The sequence below is a fragment of the Manis pentadactyla genome, chromosome 2 (assembly GCF_030020395.1).
Source record: "Manis pentadactyla isolate mManPen7 chromosome 2, mManPen7.hap1, whole genome shotgun sequence".
Classification (NCBI taxonomy): Eukaryota; Metazoa; Chordata; class Mammalia; order Pholidota; family Manidae; genus Manis; species Manis pentadactyla.
In genome coordinates, this window is record NC_080020.1 from 84,340,338 (window position 1) to 84,357,379 (window position 17,042).

The 17,042-nt window shown below is 38.9% G+C and overlaps 1 protein-coding gene across 1 annotated transcript in view; it reads left to right on the forward strand.

Moving 5' to 3' along the window:
* GCNT4 (glucosaminyl (N-acetyl) transferase 4) overlaps positions 1-14,890 on the forward strand; it is a 162,523-nt gene extending 147,633 nt beyond the window's left edge. Inside the window, exon 3 of the transcript XR_008994467.1 lies at positions 11,294-14,890. The gene's annotated coding sequence lies outside the window, so the exon portion shown is untranslated. The remainder of the gene's footprint in view (positions 1-11,293) is intronic.
* The last annotated feature ends 2,152 nt before the right edge of the window (positions 14,891-17,042 follow it).

Sequence of the window (17,042 nt, forward strand, 5' to 3'; positions counted from 1 at the left end):
GTTACATAAGACAGACACTTCTCCTGGCCTTTGTTTTGAAAAATCTATGTTCAGTTGGGATTCCACTGGTCATTTTCCAGGAAAGGAGGCTGATCGCTCATGGCCTTCAGTGTAGTGTCATAAGAGCAGTGCTTTCTAAGACATAAACTCAGGAAACTAGAGGAGAGACAAGGAGACACAGAAAGACTTGAGAAGAAATTACATTTCTCTTAAAGTTAAAATTAGAGCAGCTGGAGAGATTTCCTGAGACTAAAACAGGGTGAGGAAATTTAGTCTCTGCAGGTGTTCCTGGCCTCAGGGAAGGGTCCCACTGAGCAGAGCAAGCCACTAGTTGGAGACTTTAGTGTTTTTTTGGCTCATCACCTAGTCCTTCTTTTTTGTTGTTGTTATCATTAATCTACAATTACATGAAGAACATTATGTTTACTAGGGTCCCCCCTTCACCAAGAATTTACTGAGGCTCTTTTTGTGGCCTAGTATGTGGTCTATTCTGGAAAATGTTCCATGCGTACTTGAGAAGAATGTGTACCCTGTTGCTTCTGGATGTAGAGTTCTATAGATGTCTATTAGGTCCATCTGTTCTAGTGTGTTGTTCAGTGCCTCTGTGTCCTTACTTATTTTCTGTCCAGTGGATCTGTCCTTTGGAGTGAGTGGTGTGTTGAAGTCTCCTAAAATGAATTCATTGCATTCTATTTCCTCCTTTAGTTCTGTTAGTATTTGTTTCACATATGTTGGTGCTCCTGTGTTGGGTGCATATATATTTATAATGGTTATATCCTCTTGTTGGACTGAGCCCTTTATCATTATGTAATGTCCTTCTTTATCTCTTGTTACTTTCTTTGTTTTGAAGTCTATTCTGTCTGATACTAGTACTGCAACACCTGCTTTTTTCTCCCTGTTGTTTTCATGAAATATATTTTTCCATCCCTTGACTTTTAGTCAGTGCATGTCTTTGGGTTTGAGGTGAGTCTCTTGTAAGCAGCATATAGATGGGTCTTTTTTATCCATTCTATTACTCTGTGTCTTTTGATTGGTACATTCAGTCCATTTACATTTAGGGTGATTATTGAAAGATAAGTACTTACTGCCATTGCAGACTTTAGATTTGTGGTTACCAAAGGTTCAAGGTTAGCTTCTTTACTATCTGACAGTCTAACTTAACTCAGTTATTGAGCTATTATAAAGACTATCTGGTGATTCTTTATTTCTCTCCCTTCTTATTCCTCCTCTTCCTCCATTCTTTATATGTTGGTTGTTTTATTCTGTGCTCTTTTGTGCTTCCTTTAACTGCTTTTGTGGGTTGTTGATTTTGTTTTTTGCCTTTAGTTAGTATTTGGTCGGTCTGCTTTCTTTGCTGTGATTTTATTTTCTCTGGTGACATCTATTTAGTCTTAGAAGTGCTCCCATCTAGAGCAGTCCCTCTAAAATACCCTGTAGAGGTGGTTTGTGGGAGGCAAATTCCCTCAACTTTTGCTTGTCTGGGAATTGTTTAATCCCTCCTTCATATTTAAATGGTAATTGTGCTGCATACAGTATTCTTGGTTCAAGGCCCTTCTGTTTTTTTGCATTAAATATATCATGCCATTCTCTTCTGGTCTGTAAGGTTTCTGTTGAGAAGTCTGATGATAGCCTGATGGGTTTTCCTTTGTAGGTGACCTTTTTCCTCTCTCTAGCTGCCTTTAGTACTCTGTCCTTGTCCTTGATCTTTGCCATTTTAATTATTATGTGTCTTGGTGTTGTCCTCCTTGGGTCCCTTCTGTTGGGAGTTGTGTGTACTTCCGTGGTCTGATCGATTATTTCTTCCCCCAGTTTGGGGAAGTTTTCAGCAATTATTTCTTCAAAGACACTTTTTTATCCCTTTTTCTCTCTCTTCTTTTCTGGTACCCCTATAATGCAGATATTGTCCCTTTTGGATTGGTCACACAGTTCTCTTAATATTGTTTCATTCCTGGAGATCCTTTTATCTCTCTCTCTGCATCAGCTTCTCTGTGTTCCTGTTCTCTGATTTCTATTCCATTAACGGCCTCTTGCACCTCATTCAGTCTGCTCTTAAGTCCTTCCAGAGATTGTTTCATTTCTGTAATCTCCCTCTGGACTTCATTCCTTAGTTCTTGTATATTTCTCTGAAGATCCATCAGCATGGTTATGACCTTTATTTTGAATTCTTTTTCAGGGAGATTGGTTAGCTCTATCTCCCCAGATTCCTTCTCAGGGGAGTATGTTTGGGTTAGTCTGGTTTGTATCAAATTCTTCTGCCTTTTCATGGTGATAGAGATAGTTGTGGGGAACTGGCCCATGTGTCGACTGGGAGAACGTCCCTTGTTGCTGGTTTGTGGCCCTCCTCTCCTGGGTGAACAGTGACCCCTAGTGGCTTGTGCTGGGCAGCTGCGCGCAGACGGGGTCTCTGGTTCTTGCCCAGCCACTGTGGAGTTAAGCTCTGCAGTTGCTGTGGGCATGGCCAGCCTCAGGCTGCTGCTCCAACATGGCGGAGCCGCGTCGGAGGGGAAACAGGCAGGAGGCTGTTTATCACTCTGAGGGGCCTCTGAGCAGTGCTGCTTCCCAGGGGATTAGGGCACCCAGAGTTCCCCGGGATTCCCAGCTGCTAGGCTAAGTGTCCCAGGACGTTTCCGTCTAGCTGTGGGGTCCCCGTCCCTTTAAGACTTTCAAAAAGCACTCGATTTTCTTTGTCCTAGGGGCGCCAGCTGTGGGGACCCACTCGTAGGTTTTACTGTCCTGTTTCCCTAGTATCCAGCACACCACGCACTGTGTGTCTGCGCTCCGGTGAGGATGGCTGGGGCTGGGTGTTCAGCAGTCCTGGGCTCCCTCTCCCTCCCCGCTCCGACTCCTCTCCTCCTGCCAGGAGCTGGGGTGAGGGGCGCTCGGATCCCGCTGGGCTGCAGCTTGTATCTTACCCCCTTCGCAATGCGCTGGGTTCTCGCAGGTATATATGTAGTCTGGCTGTTGTCCTGTGTCTTCTGGTCTCTCTTTTAACAATAGTTGTATTTGTTGTATTTTCAAAAATATATATGGTTTTGGGAGGAGATTTCTGCTGCTCTACTTGGCTCCATCCCCTCCTAGTCCTTCTTATTTATTCCCTAAGTATGTCTTGTGTCTCTCCATTTCTTTCCAACTTCATTGCCACAATCCTAGTCTGCACAAACATTGTTTCAACCCTGGGCTGCCTCAATATCCAATGTGACACTTGACCTTTCTCCATAAAAGCATCTTTCAAATTTAGAGTATTTTAGAAAGGAAGGACACAAATATTTTCATGGCTTTCCTTTGCTCCTAAATTGGGAAAAATCCTTTACATGTCCTCCAACGACTCACCTCTTCCAGGTCACCAGCCTCATATCCCTGTCCTCCACTCTGCCCAGTCCCACCATGGGAACCTTTCGGCAGCTGGAATGCTCTTTCTCTCCTCAAATATTAATCTTAGCCTTTTCTGCTGCCTGATCAGGTCGGCTTAAATGCCACACCCCTACACACACACACACACACACACACACACACACACACACACACACACGTCCTGGTTAATTAACTTCCATTCAGGTTTCTATTGATTTCCTAACTAATTTGAGGTTTCAGCCCACATGTCATCTCTTCAGAGAAGCCTTCCTGACTCCTCCTCACTTCCCAACTAAATCAGGGACCCTGCTTTTAAGTCATGGCTTCCTTTCATAGCATGTGCCCAATCTGTGAGATGTGTGAATACCTACGTATCCTTAGTTCCCCAGGGTAGGGACTGTGCCCACCATTGTCTCTCCAGGGTCTAGTAGTGTGGCCTGCCCAGAGTGGGCATTCAATGACTATTTGTTGAATACAAAAAAAAATAAAGGAAGGAAAAGAGGGAATCCTGAGTGACTACCAGGCTTCTGGCACAAGCAACTAGGTGAATTGTTGTGAAATTCAATTAAGTTTAATTATTTTATGAAACAAAGCACAAGGACATGTGCATATATGATAAAGAGGTTTGGAAAAGGCCCATTCTCTGGCTCTCTAAGGCTTCTCTGTGGATGGAATTCCCCTCTGATGGTAACATGTAGCCACCCAGGCAGAACTCTGAAAGGGCAGGTTGAATTTGCTCATTTAGGGGACCTGTCTGGACTGTATCTGGATAGGATGACACCTTGAAAGGTTATCTTAAGATTTTATGAAGATGACAAAAAACACTGATACTAATTTTAAAACATGTTATATAGACTTTGATGATAATAATGTGTTGAGGCAGTTTCATGGAGATAATAAATGTGTCACTGGCCCTGAATGTCCTTGGTCGGGAGGCTGTGCTTGTGTGAGGGCCAGGGGAACTCTGCATTTTCTGCTCAGTTTTACTGTGAACCTTAAACTGCTCTAAAAAAATAAAGTCTGTTAAAAACAATAATGTTAAAGATGATTTACATGAAAAGATAAAATCATGATTCTCATTCAGAAATAAAATAACCATATTAAAGATTATGTTTTATGCAGAATTAGGGAATCCAGCAGATGTTAAAACTGGAAAAGTCAAAGAATAGACACATTCATAAAACAGGAATATAGCAATGAATGTGCAAATGGAGGTAAAGTGCACTTTCTCCTCAGTAGGGAGGGAAGTCAACTGAACCTCTGCTGGACAGGACAGAACTTTCATGCCTGTAGAAAAGAATCGTTTTGCATTTCTGTTACCTACAAGGTACAGAGTGTTGTAAAATAGCTCCCATAGAATCCACATGTGTAATGTGGAATAGTGTATTGTTGTTTGCCATTGAAGCACACGTTTTTCCCAACATATGTCAGAGAAAAAAAATGCTGAGAATACACGCTTCTGAGAAGTGCCTGACCCTAACGCTTTAGTAATCTAAAACAAAGGCTTGACTTGTGGTTTGTAGGACAAGTATTGTATGTCTGCTTTGTGTCTAACTAATTTCATAAAGTTACTTTGTGCCTAGATAATGAGTAAAAAAATACTATGTACCATCAGTTTTTGTATGTGCTAATCTGTAGAATCATGGCTTATATCCTTTTGTTAGGAAGTGTAAGAAAGCTCTCCTCTCCAGAGCACCTTTTTACCTTTCAAGGACTTTGTTTCACAGGTAGCTGTCCTAAACCTATCAAATAAAACTCTAATAACTCTTCCCTGGCATTTCACTCCGGGAGTTTCTTTAGCCAACACATACACCCAGCAAACCACAAAGGCAGCACGGCTCCGCGATGAGGAGAATCTGCTCTGTCGGCACAGACTTTGCCCAGCCAGTCAGGATGGCTTCTTGGGCACCCCCAGAATTTCCATCTCACATGGTCTTGGTAGATGGAGGAAACGGAATAGCACTCTGACATTTCTTCTGAAACATCATATTCATGCACTGCCCCTCAGACAGTAGCAAAGCGCTGAATTCCTTGTTCCAGACTTGATTTTTTTAAGCAGTTTTATTGAGCAATAATTTTCATACCATAAAATTCACTTGTTTTACATATACAATTCAATGATGGTTAGTAAATTTACAGAGTTGTGTGTTAATCACCTCAATCCAGTTTTAGAATATTTTCATGACCACAAAGAGCGTGCCCATTTGCAGTCAATCCCTGTTCCCATTCTGGCCCCAGGCAATCACATAGACTTTTTTCCCCTCTATTAATTTGTCTTCTCTGGACATTTTATAAAAGGAATCATAGAGTATGTGGTCTTTTGGGCCTGGCTGCTTTCACTTGGTATACTTATTCTTTAGGTTGCTCATGTCTTAGCATCTTTCAGTAGTTCACACATCAGTTATTCTGAATAAGTACTCCCTTATATGGATGTAACACATTTCATTTATCCATTTATTGGCTGATGGACATTTGGGGTGTTTCCACTTTTTGACTGTTATCAATAATGCTGCTATGAACACTTATGCACAAATCTTTGTGTGGAAATATAGTTTCATTTTGTTTGGGTAAATACCTAGGAATGGAATTGCTGGATCATATGGTAAACATATTCTTTTCAAAGTTTTTTTTTTATTAATGTATAGTGAGACCAATGGATCAAGACATAATTGAAAAGATAGTCAGTTACTCATAGTTTCAAGTGTGAGGGGCCCTCTGTCCCCTGCTGAGACACATGGGGTAGCATCAAGCAGGTCACAAGGCTGAAGGGGGAAAACATGGGCAAGAGACATTACTGTGATTTCTGCACAAAAGGGAAGGTGAAGCAGGGTGAGCAGGTTAGGACTGACTAGTTTGAATAAAGTCGGTGGGCTCTGGGCCATAGGGGCTGCCTCTAGTTGTCTAGTACCTGGACCTGAAGAAATGAGGGTAGGGGGATAATGTCTCTAAGTGTGAGAGCATCTTAAAGATAGTTGAGGTATGGGTTTAAGATTGGTTGTTTTGCATATGAAAGATACCCTCCTGGGTAACTTCTTTACTCTCTCTAGGAATTTGCTAAACCTGGGAGGGGCAGTTTCCCTAGAGTCTGCAAAAACCCTGAGGTCTAAACAGCTGAATAAAAAGATATGTTTAATCCATTCATGATAAAAACTCTCAACAAAATGGGTATAGAGGGCAAGTACCTCAACATAATAAAGGCCATATATGATAAATCCACAGTCAACATCATACTGAACAGTGAGAAGCTGAAAGCTTTTCCTCTGAGATTGGGAACAAGACAGGGATGCCCACTCTCCCCACTGCTATTTAACATAGTACTGGAGGTCCTAGCCACAGCAATTAGACAAAACAAAGAAATACGAGGAATCCAAATTGGTAAAGAAGAAGTTAAACTGTCACTATTTGCAGATGACATGATATTGTACATAAAAAACCCTAAAGACTCCACACCAAAACTACTAGAACTGATATCAGAATACAGCAAAGTTGCAGGATACAAAATTAACACACAGAAATCTGTGGCTTTCCTATACACTAACAATGAACTAATAGAAAGAGAAATCAGGAAAACAATTCCATTCACAATAGCATCAAAAAGAATAAAACACCTAGGAATAAACCTAACCAAAGAAGTGAAAGACTATACCCTGAAGACTATAAGACACTCTCAAGAGAAATTAAAGAGGACACTAACAAATGGAAACTCATCCCATGCTCTTGGCTAGGAAGAATTAATATCGTCAAAATGGCCATCCTGCCCAAAGCAATATACAAATTTGATGCAATCCCTATCAAATTATCAACAGCATTCTTCAATGAACTGGAACAAATAGTTCAAAAATTCATATGGAAACACCAAAGACCCTGAATAGCCAAAGCAATCCTGAGAAGGAAGAATAAAGTAGGAGGGATCTTGCTCCCCAACTTCAAGCTCTACTACAAAGCCACTGTAATCAAGACAATTTGGTACTGGCACAAGAACCGAGCCACAGAGCAGTGGAACAGAATAGAGACTCCAGACATTAATCCAAACATATATGATTAATTAATATATGATAAAGGAGCCATGGACATACAATGGGAAAATGATAGTCTCTTCAACAGATTGTGCTGGCAAAACTGGACAGCTACATGTAAGAGAATGAAACTGGATCACTGTCTAACCCCATACATGAAAGTAAATTCGAAATGGATCAAAGACCTGAATGTAAGTCATGAAACCATAAAACTCTTAGAAAAAAACATAGGCAAAAATCTCTTGGACATAAACATGAGCGACTTCTTCATGAACATATCTTCCCGGGCAAGGAAAACAAAAGCGAAAATGAACAAGTGGGACTATATCAAGCTGAAAAGCTTCTGTACAGCAAAGAACACCATCAATAGAACAAAAAGGTACCCTACAGTATGGGAGAATGTATTCATAAATGACAGATCCGATAAAGGGTTGACCTCCAAAATATATAAAGAGCTCATGCACCTCAACAAACAAAAAGCAAATAATCCAATTAAAAAATGGGCAGAGAAGCTGAAAAGACACTTCTCCAAAGAAGAAACTCAGATGGCCAACAGACACATGAAAAGATGCTCCACATTACTAGTCATCAGAGAAATGCAAATTAAAACCACAATGAGATATCACCTCACACCAGTAAGGATCGCCACCTTTCAAAAGACAAACAACAACAAATGTTGGCAAGGTTGTGGAGAAAGGGGAACCCTCCTACACTGCTGGTGGGAATGTAAATTAGTTCAACCATTGTGAAAAGCAGTATGTAGGTACCTCAAAAAGCTCGAAATAGACATACCACTTGACCCAGGAATTCCACTTCTAGGAATTTACCCTAAGAATGCAGCAGCCCAGTTTGAAAAAGACAGATACACCCCTATGTTTATCGCAGCACTGTTTACAATAACCAGGAAATGGAAGCTATCTAAGTGTCCATCAGTAGATGAATGGATAAAGAAGAGTTGGTACATATACACAAAGGAATATTATTCAGCCATAAGAAGAAAACAAATCCTACCATTTGCAACAACATGGGTGGAGCTAGAGGGTATTATGCTCAGTGAAATAAGCCAGGTGGAGAAAGACAAGTACCAAATGATTTCACTCATATGTGGAGTATAAGAACAAAGAAAAACTGAAGGAACAAAACAGCAGCAGATTGACAGAACCCAAGAATGGACTAACAGTTACCAAAGGGAAAGGAACTGGGGAGGATGGGTGGGAAGGGAGGGATAAGGGCAGGGAAAAAGAAAGGGGGCATTATGATTAGCATGTATAATATGGCGGGGGCATAGGGAGGGATGTACAACACAGAGAAGATGAGTATGGATTCTATAGCATCTTACTACACTGATGGACAGTGACTGTAATGGGGTTTGTGGGGGGGACTTAGTGAAGGGGGGAGTCTAGTAAACAATGTTCTTCATGTAATTGTAGATTAATGATAACAAAATGAATTAAAATAATAAATAAATAAATGAAACAGTGATTCTCTAAAAAAAAAAAAAAAAGATATGTTTAATACACGCATGTTTAACCATTTAGAAACTGCCAAACTATTCTCCAAAGTGGTTACATCATTTTACTTTGCCTCAGCAGTGTATGAAGGTTGCATTTCCTCTACATTTTCACCAACAGTGGTTATTGTCTGTCTTTTTTATTATACCCATTCTAGCAAGTGTGAAGTGGGATCTCATTGTGGTTTTAATTTGCATTTCTCTAATAACTGTTTTCACGTGCTCATTGGCCATTCCTATATCTTCTTTAGTGAAATATCTATTTAAAAATTTGCCCATTTTTAATTGCGTCTTTGTCTTCTTATGGAGTTTTAAGTGTTCTTTATATATTCTGCAATCTGATATATGATTTGCTTCCTCACAACATGGCACCTGGGGTCCAAGAAAGAGCATTCCAAACAACAGGAAGTAGAAGCTGTCAGTCCTTGTACAGCATGGGCTTAAGTTCCAGAACGTCACTTCTGCCACATTCCCTCGGTCAGTTGACATCAATGCAGCCCAGATGGAAGGGGCAGAGGGATAAGGTCCTCTTCTTGTAAGGAGGGGCAGCATGAACATACAGGGAGGACATGAACTGACTGGGCTGTGTTTGGAGATGGGCTGTCCCACATTCACATACTATAATAATTCTAATATTTGTAGTTAAATAAACATGTAAGTATAATAAATTAAGCACATAGGTATGGCTGATGTTATTTTAAATGATCCAATATATTCTTCAAACTTTTTAAAACTCTCTTATATCTCTTAATTCAAAATTCTAAATCTTAACTCAATTACTCATTTACTCATTTTAAATTGGAATCACAAAGCTAACCTGTTAGATGCTCCTAATTTGCCAAATTTTCTTAACATTACAAATATTTTAAGCACCAAACGTATACAGATTATGCCTTGTGACAGACAGTCCCGAAGGTAGGCCCCAGTGATTTCCCATCTCCTGTGTCCATGCTTTCGTGTAATCCCCTCCTGGGCAGGATTTGTGGCTTGTTTCTAACTAACAGAATTTGGCAAAGGTGATGTATATGATGTCAGTCCCTCAATTAGGTTGTGGTATATGGAAAAGATGATGCGATGTCACTTCCATGATTATGTTTGTTATGTTGTGTTACGTTGTGTTACATTATGTTATGTTATGTTACGTTATGTTACGTTACGTTACGTTACGTTATGTTATGTTATGTTATGTTATGTTATGTTACAAAGACTGTTTAAGCAGACGGCAATGAGAGATATTCCTTGTGGGCTTGAATGACATTAGCAATTATGCTGGAAAAGCCTGCTGTGGACTAAACGTGTATGTTGCCTCCCTACCCTGATTCATATGCTGAACCTAACTCCCAGTGTGATGGTGTTTGGAGGTGGGGCATTTAGAGGTGATTAGGTCATGTAGTGGAGCCCTCAGGAATAGGATTAATGCCCTTATGAAAGGTACCCCAGAGAGCTCTCTTGCCTTCTTGCTGCTCCGTGACGATATGACTAGAAGGTAGCAGTCTGCAGCCTGGAAGAGGGTCCTCGTCAGAACCTGACCCTGCTGGTGCCCTGCTCTCTGACTTCCAGCCTCCAGAACTCTGAGAAGTAAATTTCTGTTATATAAGCTACCTAGTCTTTGGTAGTTTGTTACAATAGTGCAAAGGGACTAAGACAAAGCCCAGGTGGCAAGGAATTATGGACTCTTCTGGGAAATGTGGTTTCTTCTAGGGGCTGTGGGTGCCTCCAGAACCTGAGGGAGCCTCCAGTAGACAGCCAGCAAAAAGCCAGGGTCCACAGTCATGGGCCCCAAATCCTCAGAAATTAAATGTGTGTTGTTTTAAGCCACTGTTTGTGGTAATTTGTTAACATAACATTATAAAACTAATGTATTTTCAATCAACACAAGAATATTAATATTATGGATACAATCTAGTTTTTTCTTTAAATTAAATTCTAATCTTCCTGGTTAGAAGATTTCCAAACAACAATTATACTATTTAAGCAAATTGGAGTTCTTATTTTATCTCAGCCAATTGAGATTGTATATCAACCAGAGAGTTTTTTTTTAATTGGGGTTAAGGAGTTATTCATTTATAATTCACTAACAGGACATTACGAGCCCTTTCAGTACAGTTCTACATCTTAAAGGGGGTGGTTTGGGGCTAATACATCTCCTATATTGAAATCCCATGGTACCTATTCCTCTGTCCAGTTTAAATCTGCTACCCCACCTCACCCTCCATGTAAGGTGTGGCTTGGTATTTGTTCCTTGTTTTGATTACATTTCTTTGGCTTTCGTAAGATATTGTAGTGTCTTTCTGTATAGCTCAATACTTGTTTTAATGGCATTGCTAGGATGCTTCCCACACATGTATTATTCTTACTGACCTTCTCAGAACCTAATCAGTGTACCTTTCCTTTATTTTTTCTTTCTGTCTTTCAGGTTGCAATTCATAATAGATATTTAAGTGGCATTTGTTTGGATTCTGCATATTGCATACCAGAAACAACAAACATTTGATAAAAAGCCTGCAACATGAAAAGATAAAACTGAAAAAACAGGGAAAAAAAGGAACCTGATAGAAACAAACAAGAACAGCAGAAAACAAAACTAACCAATAAATAACATCCTTGGAAAAACAATAGAAGATTTGTATCCATAAAACAAGGATAGAGTACTGTGAACAAACAAACAGAGACCCACAAGAACATTTGGAAATTTAGAAATATGAAAGCTGAAATGAAACATTTTAATAGAAGAGTTGGAAAGTCAAAGATATTTTCTCCAGCAAGTAGAACAAAAAGTCAAACACATAGAAACTATAACAGAAAGCATCTGGTTACATGGACATAGAGCATCAATCCAGGAGATCAAGAATCATAGAAAAAGAAAAAAGGAAAATGGAAGATAGAAAATTTCCCAGGACTGAAGGACACAGAGCCTCCAGATTCAAAGATCCCTCTAAGTGTCTAGCATCATGAAGAGCAAAATATCTACAAAGAGGTATATCTCTGACATTTCAGAACATTCAGTATAAAGAGGCAATCTTAAAAGCTTTCAGAGTGACAAAACAGGTTACAAATAAAATAATGAGAATTAGAATGCCATAAGACCTCTCAATAACACTGAATAGAAGATAATGGAGTAAACCTTTAAAATTACTAGACCAAACCACGCACCAAGTGTAGGGGTAGATTAAGGCACTCTCCTTTCTTAGAGCCTGCTAGAAGCTGGGCTGCAGCAAATAGGGAGAGTAAACCAAGGAAAAGAATATCACTGGACCCAGGAAAAAGAAACCTAACAGAAGAAAACAGTTTGATAGAGAAGCAATTCTCAGGATGATAGCTGTACAGGAGAGCTTTACAGTAACCCATCCAGACTGCAGGAGAGGGCAGAGTGCTATGGGAGGGAGGTCCCCAAGGAAAAAGTGGAAATAGATTACCTAACATGTTTGAGCATTGTGGGGAAGAAAAAACCTACTGAGAATATTTGACAAAGCAGATGGATCACTTGGAAACATTAAATAGTCTCATTTTACTTTTTTCACTTTTTAAAAAATCTTCACTCATAATGACAAATTAATAAGGAATTTTGTCAGTTTGCCTTTATAATTTATAATTTACTGTAAATATCTTTTAAATAATTTGTTCAACTTTTTCTTTCAAATTTTTTCAAAAACATACTATGTATATAAAAACATACAGATATATGTGTATTGCATTTATGTAAGAACACACGTATGTGTGTTTGTACTTATAGCCATTGTTCAGCACCTTGCTTTTCCTTTTTTAAACTTGTTCTAGGATCTTTCAAACATATATATGTATGTGTGTGTGTGTGTATATATATATAGATAGATATATATGAAATTAACAGTTGATAAATAAAAGCATAAATCAAAATGGCCAATAAACATATGAAAATATTCTCAATCTCATTGTAAATAGGAAAATGCACATTCAAACCACAGTGAGAATTCGTTTTCCATCTAAACTGTCAAAAGTTTGAAAATCTGATGAGATATGTGAGCAATGGAATGCAACAATGATGCTGACTTGAGTATAAATTAGTATAACTACTTTGAAGAGCAAGTAGGCAGTATCTAATGTATTAGTCAGCCATTGCCATAATAATGTATAAATAAAACTCAAGTCAACAAAAATGTCTTAAATAGGACACAAAAGAAAAATGAAAAAACCAAAGAAAACTTTGACAAAATGAACTCTGTTAACTATTCACTACTGAAGAGTGAAAAGAGAATCTACAGTCTAGGAAAAGCCATTTGCAATAATATCCTACAAAGGACATGTATCCAGAACATATAAATAATTCCTACAAATCAAGAAGAAAAAGACAAAAAGTTAAAATACAAAATTGATGAAGACTTAAACAGCCATGCAACAAAATAGTTAAGTGGCCAATAAACATATAAAAAGACGTGTTCATCAAAGACTCAAATAGGTTGAAAATACAAGGATGGAAAAAGACTATGCAACAGCAAAAGAGAATTGGAGTGGCTACTACTAATATCAAATTAGACTTTAATACAAAAGCTACTAAAGAGAAACAAGGCCATTTTATAATGGTAAAGGGTCAGGAAGGTATAACAATTTTATGCTTATGTTTACTTAAAACAGAGCCCCAAAAGCAAAACGTGGCAGAATTGTTTGGAGAAATAGACAATTCAGTGATAACAGTTGGATTTGACCAACTTTGACAGCCAATTTCCAGGAATGGATAGAGAAACTAGGAAGAAAAACATCAAGGAAATAGAAGACTTCAACTGCACTCTTTGTCACTACCTAACTGGACACATAAAATGGTTCATGCAACAGCAAAATACATACCCTTCTTAAGTATACATGGAACGTTGTCCAAGATGGACTGTATTTTAGGCCATAAAACAAATTTCAGTACATTTTAAAAGACTGAAATCATACAAGGTATGTTCTCTGATAACAATATGGAATTAGAAATTAATAGTGTTATGGTTTGAGTATGTTTTCCTCAGTTCTTGTCCCCACCACAACAAAGAATTGAAAGGTAGAGACACAATAGCGAAGTAGAACCAAAGTTTTGTATGAATACACTCCAAGGGAGGAGCAGGCCAGAATCAAGGGAGACATTTATATGGCTTTCTGCTTAGGAGGCACCTCTTTGACTAACAAGGGTGGTTATTTAATTTATAGGTCCATCTATATAGCCATCCCTGTCAGTGCACATGTCCTTTCCCATGCTGAGGTATGATTTGTGCAGTTCTTATTTCTATCTGATTGTGCCAAGCTGGGATCTGGTTGGTAAGAAAGTCACCTCCCTGCAAAGCCTTTGCTATCTTCACATGGGACCCCTTAACTGGGCAGTTTTTTCTTTGAACCTTATGTTGCCAGACAGCTGCATCTGGGGAGGTTTCTCCTTGCACATAAGGTGAAATCTGAGCCTTGAAGGGAGAGGGCTCTTGACTGTGGGTAAAATTGTAATATTTCCAGAATATTTCACCTGGCTTTAGTGCATCTGCATATCAACAGGCATTCCTCGGGGTTGAGAAAAGTATGGATTTAGTGCATCTGTATAGCAATAGGTGTTCCTCAGGGGCAGAGAAAGTTCATCTCCATATCAGTGCATAATTACCTGGGCAATGGAGGGATTATTGGAACTTGAGAGGGGAAGGACAGGGCTGACTTGCTTCTGGCAGAGGAGGAAAGGGAGATGGCCCAGGACTGCAGTCCGTAAGCAGTAAATGGGTTTTAAACTTTATTTCTCCCTTTGACTGATTTCGGTTTTAGAGGTATTTTGCCCAGAATTTCATCTCCCCGGAGTTACATTGACTCTGAACAAGAAAGAATTCTTAAGTACGTAGGAATGTAGATAAGGAAGGAATTAATTAAAGCAAGAGCAGAAATGAATGGCAGCTGCCTTGCAGGCAGCTGAGAACAGAAAAGTGCAAAGGATTAGGGCAGATTCACTTGCCAAATCCTAAAGCCAGAGTCACTTGGTGTCCTGTGTCTGCTTGGATCTGCATGGCATGGAGACTAGCCCCTACCACCCCAGGATTTGGGAGAGTCGTGGAGCACAGGATGGAGTGAGATTATGTTCTGAGAACCTCCCAAAGAAGGGAGATTTTCAAGCAGGCTACTGCAGCTGCAATTCCCTCCAGGTCACCCAAGCAACAGGAACTTGCAAGCCAAAATCTGAACTCTCAGCAGCCCCTCCCTACTTATTAAGAGTAAAGTGGAGACTGAGTGAAGACTTGGAAATAAAATGAAATAGCAAAGAAACAAAGACACTTACTATTGGAAAAGCACAGAGAGACAAAACACAATTAAGCTGAGCAGTGAGAAATCTTTGTTTAAAGGTATGCACTTAAAGAAAGGAAAAAGTGTGGGCAGCCTCAGAGAGGAGGCTCACTGAAAGCTGGGGATTCTGTCTTTTAAGGCTTTCAAGAATGGCGCAAAGGGCAGAGGGGAGGTTGTTGGGCACAGGCTTGACTTGTGGTCTCATGATGTCTCTCTCCAGGGAAGGACACTATGTTCTTATCCACAGTTAGTCCTCTACATAATTCTGTAAGATAAACTTAAATACAATGAATGTATTGATCAGGTTCCTCTCCAAGATAGTGGTTACCCTCAAGCAGTGGGGACATATCAGTTAAGACTGCTTGCCCTGCCTTAAGATTGGGTGGGTTATTGTCTGATTACCAAAATGTTGGGAATCTTACCTCCTAACTCCCTGGTTTTTAAAATGTAATCTTAGCCTTAAGATGGAGTACCTCCTTTTCTTACTATACTGTATATCTTGGCATTTTTCATCATAGGGAAGAAAAGTTAATCATGATGCTTGTCCCATGTCCCTGCCCTCCCTCACTTATCTTCCCCTTTTCCAGCTGCTCATGTCTATCTTTCTACCTAAGATTCCTAACAATAACATAAAGAAATTTGCAAAATGCACAAATATGTGAAAATCAAGCAACGTATTTCTAAATAATGAATGGGTCAAAGAAGAAATCCCAACACAAATTAAAAAATACTTTGTAATAAATGAAAACAAAAATACAATATACCAAAACCTATGATAAAATAGTGCTAAGAGAAAAATTTTTACCTGTTAATACCTACATTAAAAAAGAAGAAATATCTCAAATCAGTAACCTAATCTTCCACTTAAAGAAACTTGAAAGAGCACACTAAACCCAAAGCGTGGAGAGTGAAGTAATAATAAATATTAGAGTGAAGTAATAATAAACAAATAAATAAATAAATAATGAAACAGAAAAGAGAAAAACAATAGAGAAGATCAATGTGGGTAAAATTGTAATATTTCCAGAAACTCGCACCTGGTTTTAGTTCATCTGCATATCAATAGGTGTTTCCAAGGGATTCAGAAAGTTAGTCCATCTACATATCAATAGGTAACTACAAGGGCATGTGAGGGTTTATCTGGACCAGAGAGGATGGGTGGAGCTCTCTTCTGCTACAGCCAGGTCAAGAGAGAGACAGGAATACTGCTTATAAGAAATAAAAGAGTTTCTTAACTTTATTTCTCCCTTTGACTGATTTCAGTTTTAGAAGTATTTTGCCCTGGGATTCCCATCCCCCCACCACCTCATCCCCCTACCCCACCCCTGCCCCAGAATTACAATCAACAAAGCCAAACATTGTTTCTCTGAAAAGATTAACAAAATTGATAAGCCCTAAGATAGACCTAAGACAAAAAAGAGAGAAGATTCAAATTACTAAAATCAGGAGTAAAAGAGGGTCATTACTAATAAAAATAGGTTATAAGGGAATACTATGAACAAATGTATGCTAACAAATTAGCTACTCTAGATGAAATGGATAAATTCCTAAAAACATACTATCAAACTGACTCAAGAGAGAATGGGAAATATGAACAGACTTGAAACAAGTAAAGATTGAACTAGTAAACAAAAACTACCACCAAAAAAAAAAAAAGCTCAGATGTAAATAGTTTCATTACTGAATTCTACTAAATATTTAAAGAATGAACACTAAGCCTTCTCAAACTCTGCTAAAATATAGGAGAGAATACTTCCTAGCTCATTCTCTGAGTTCAATATTACTCTGTTAACAAAGCCAGACAAAGATATCAGAGGAGATAAAAACTACAGACTAATGTTACTTATGAACATAGTTGGAAAAGTCCTTTACAAATATTAGAAAACTAAATCCCAAAT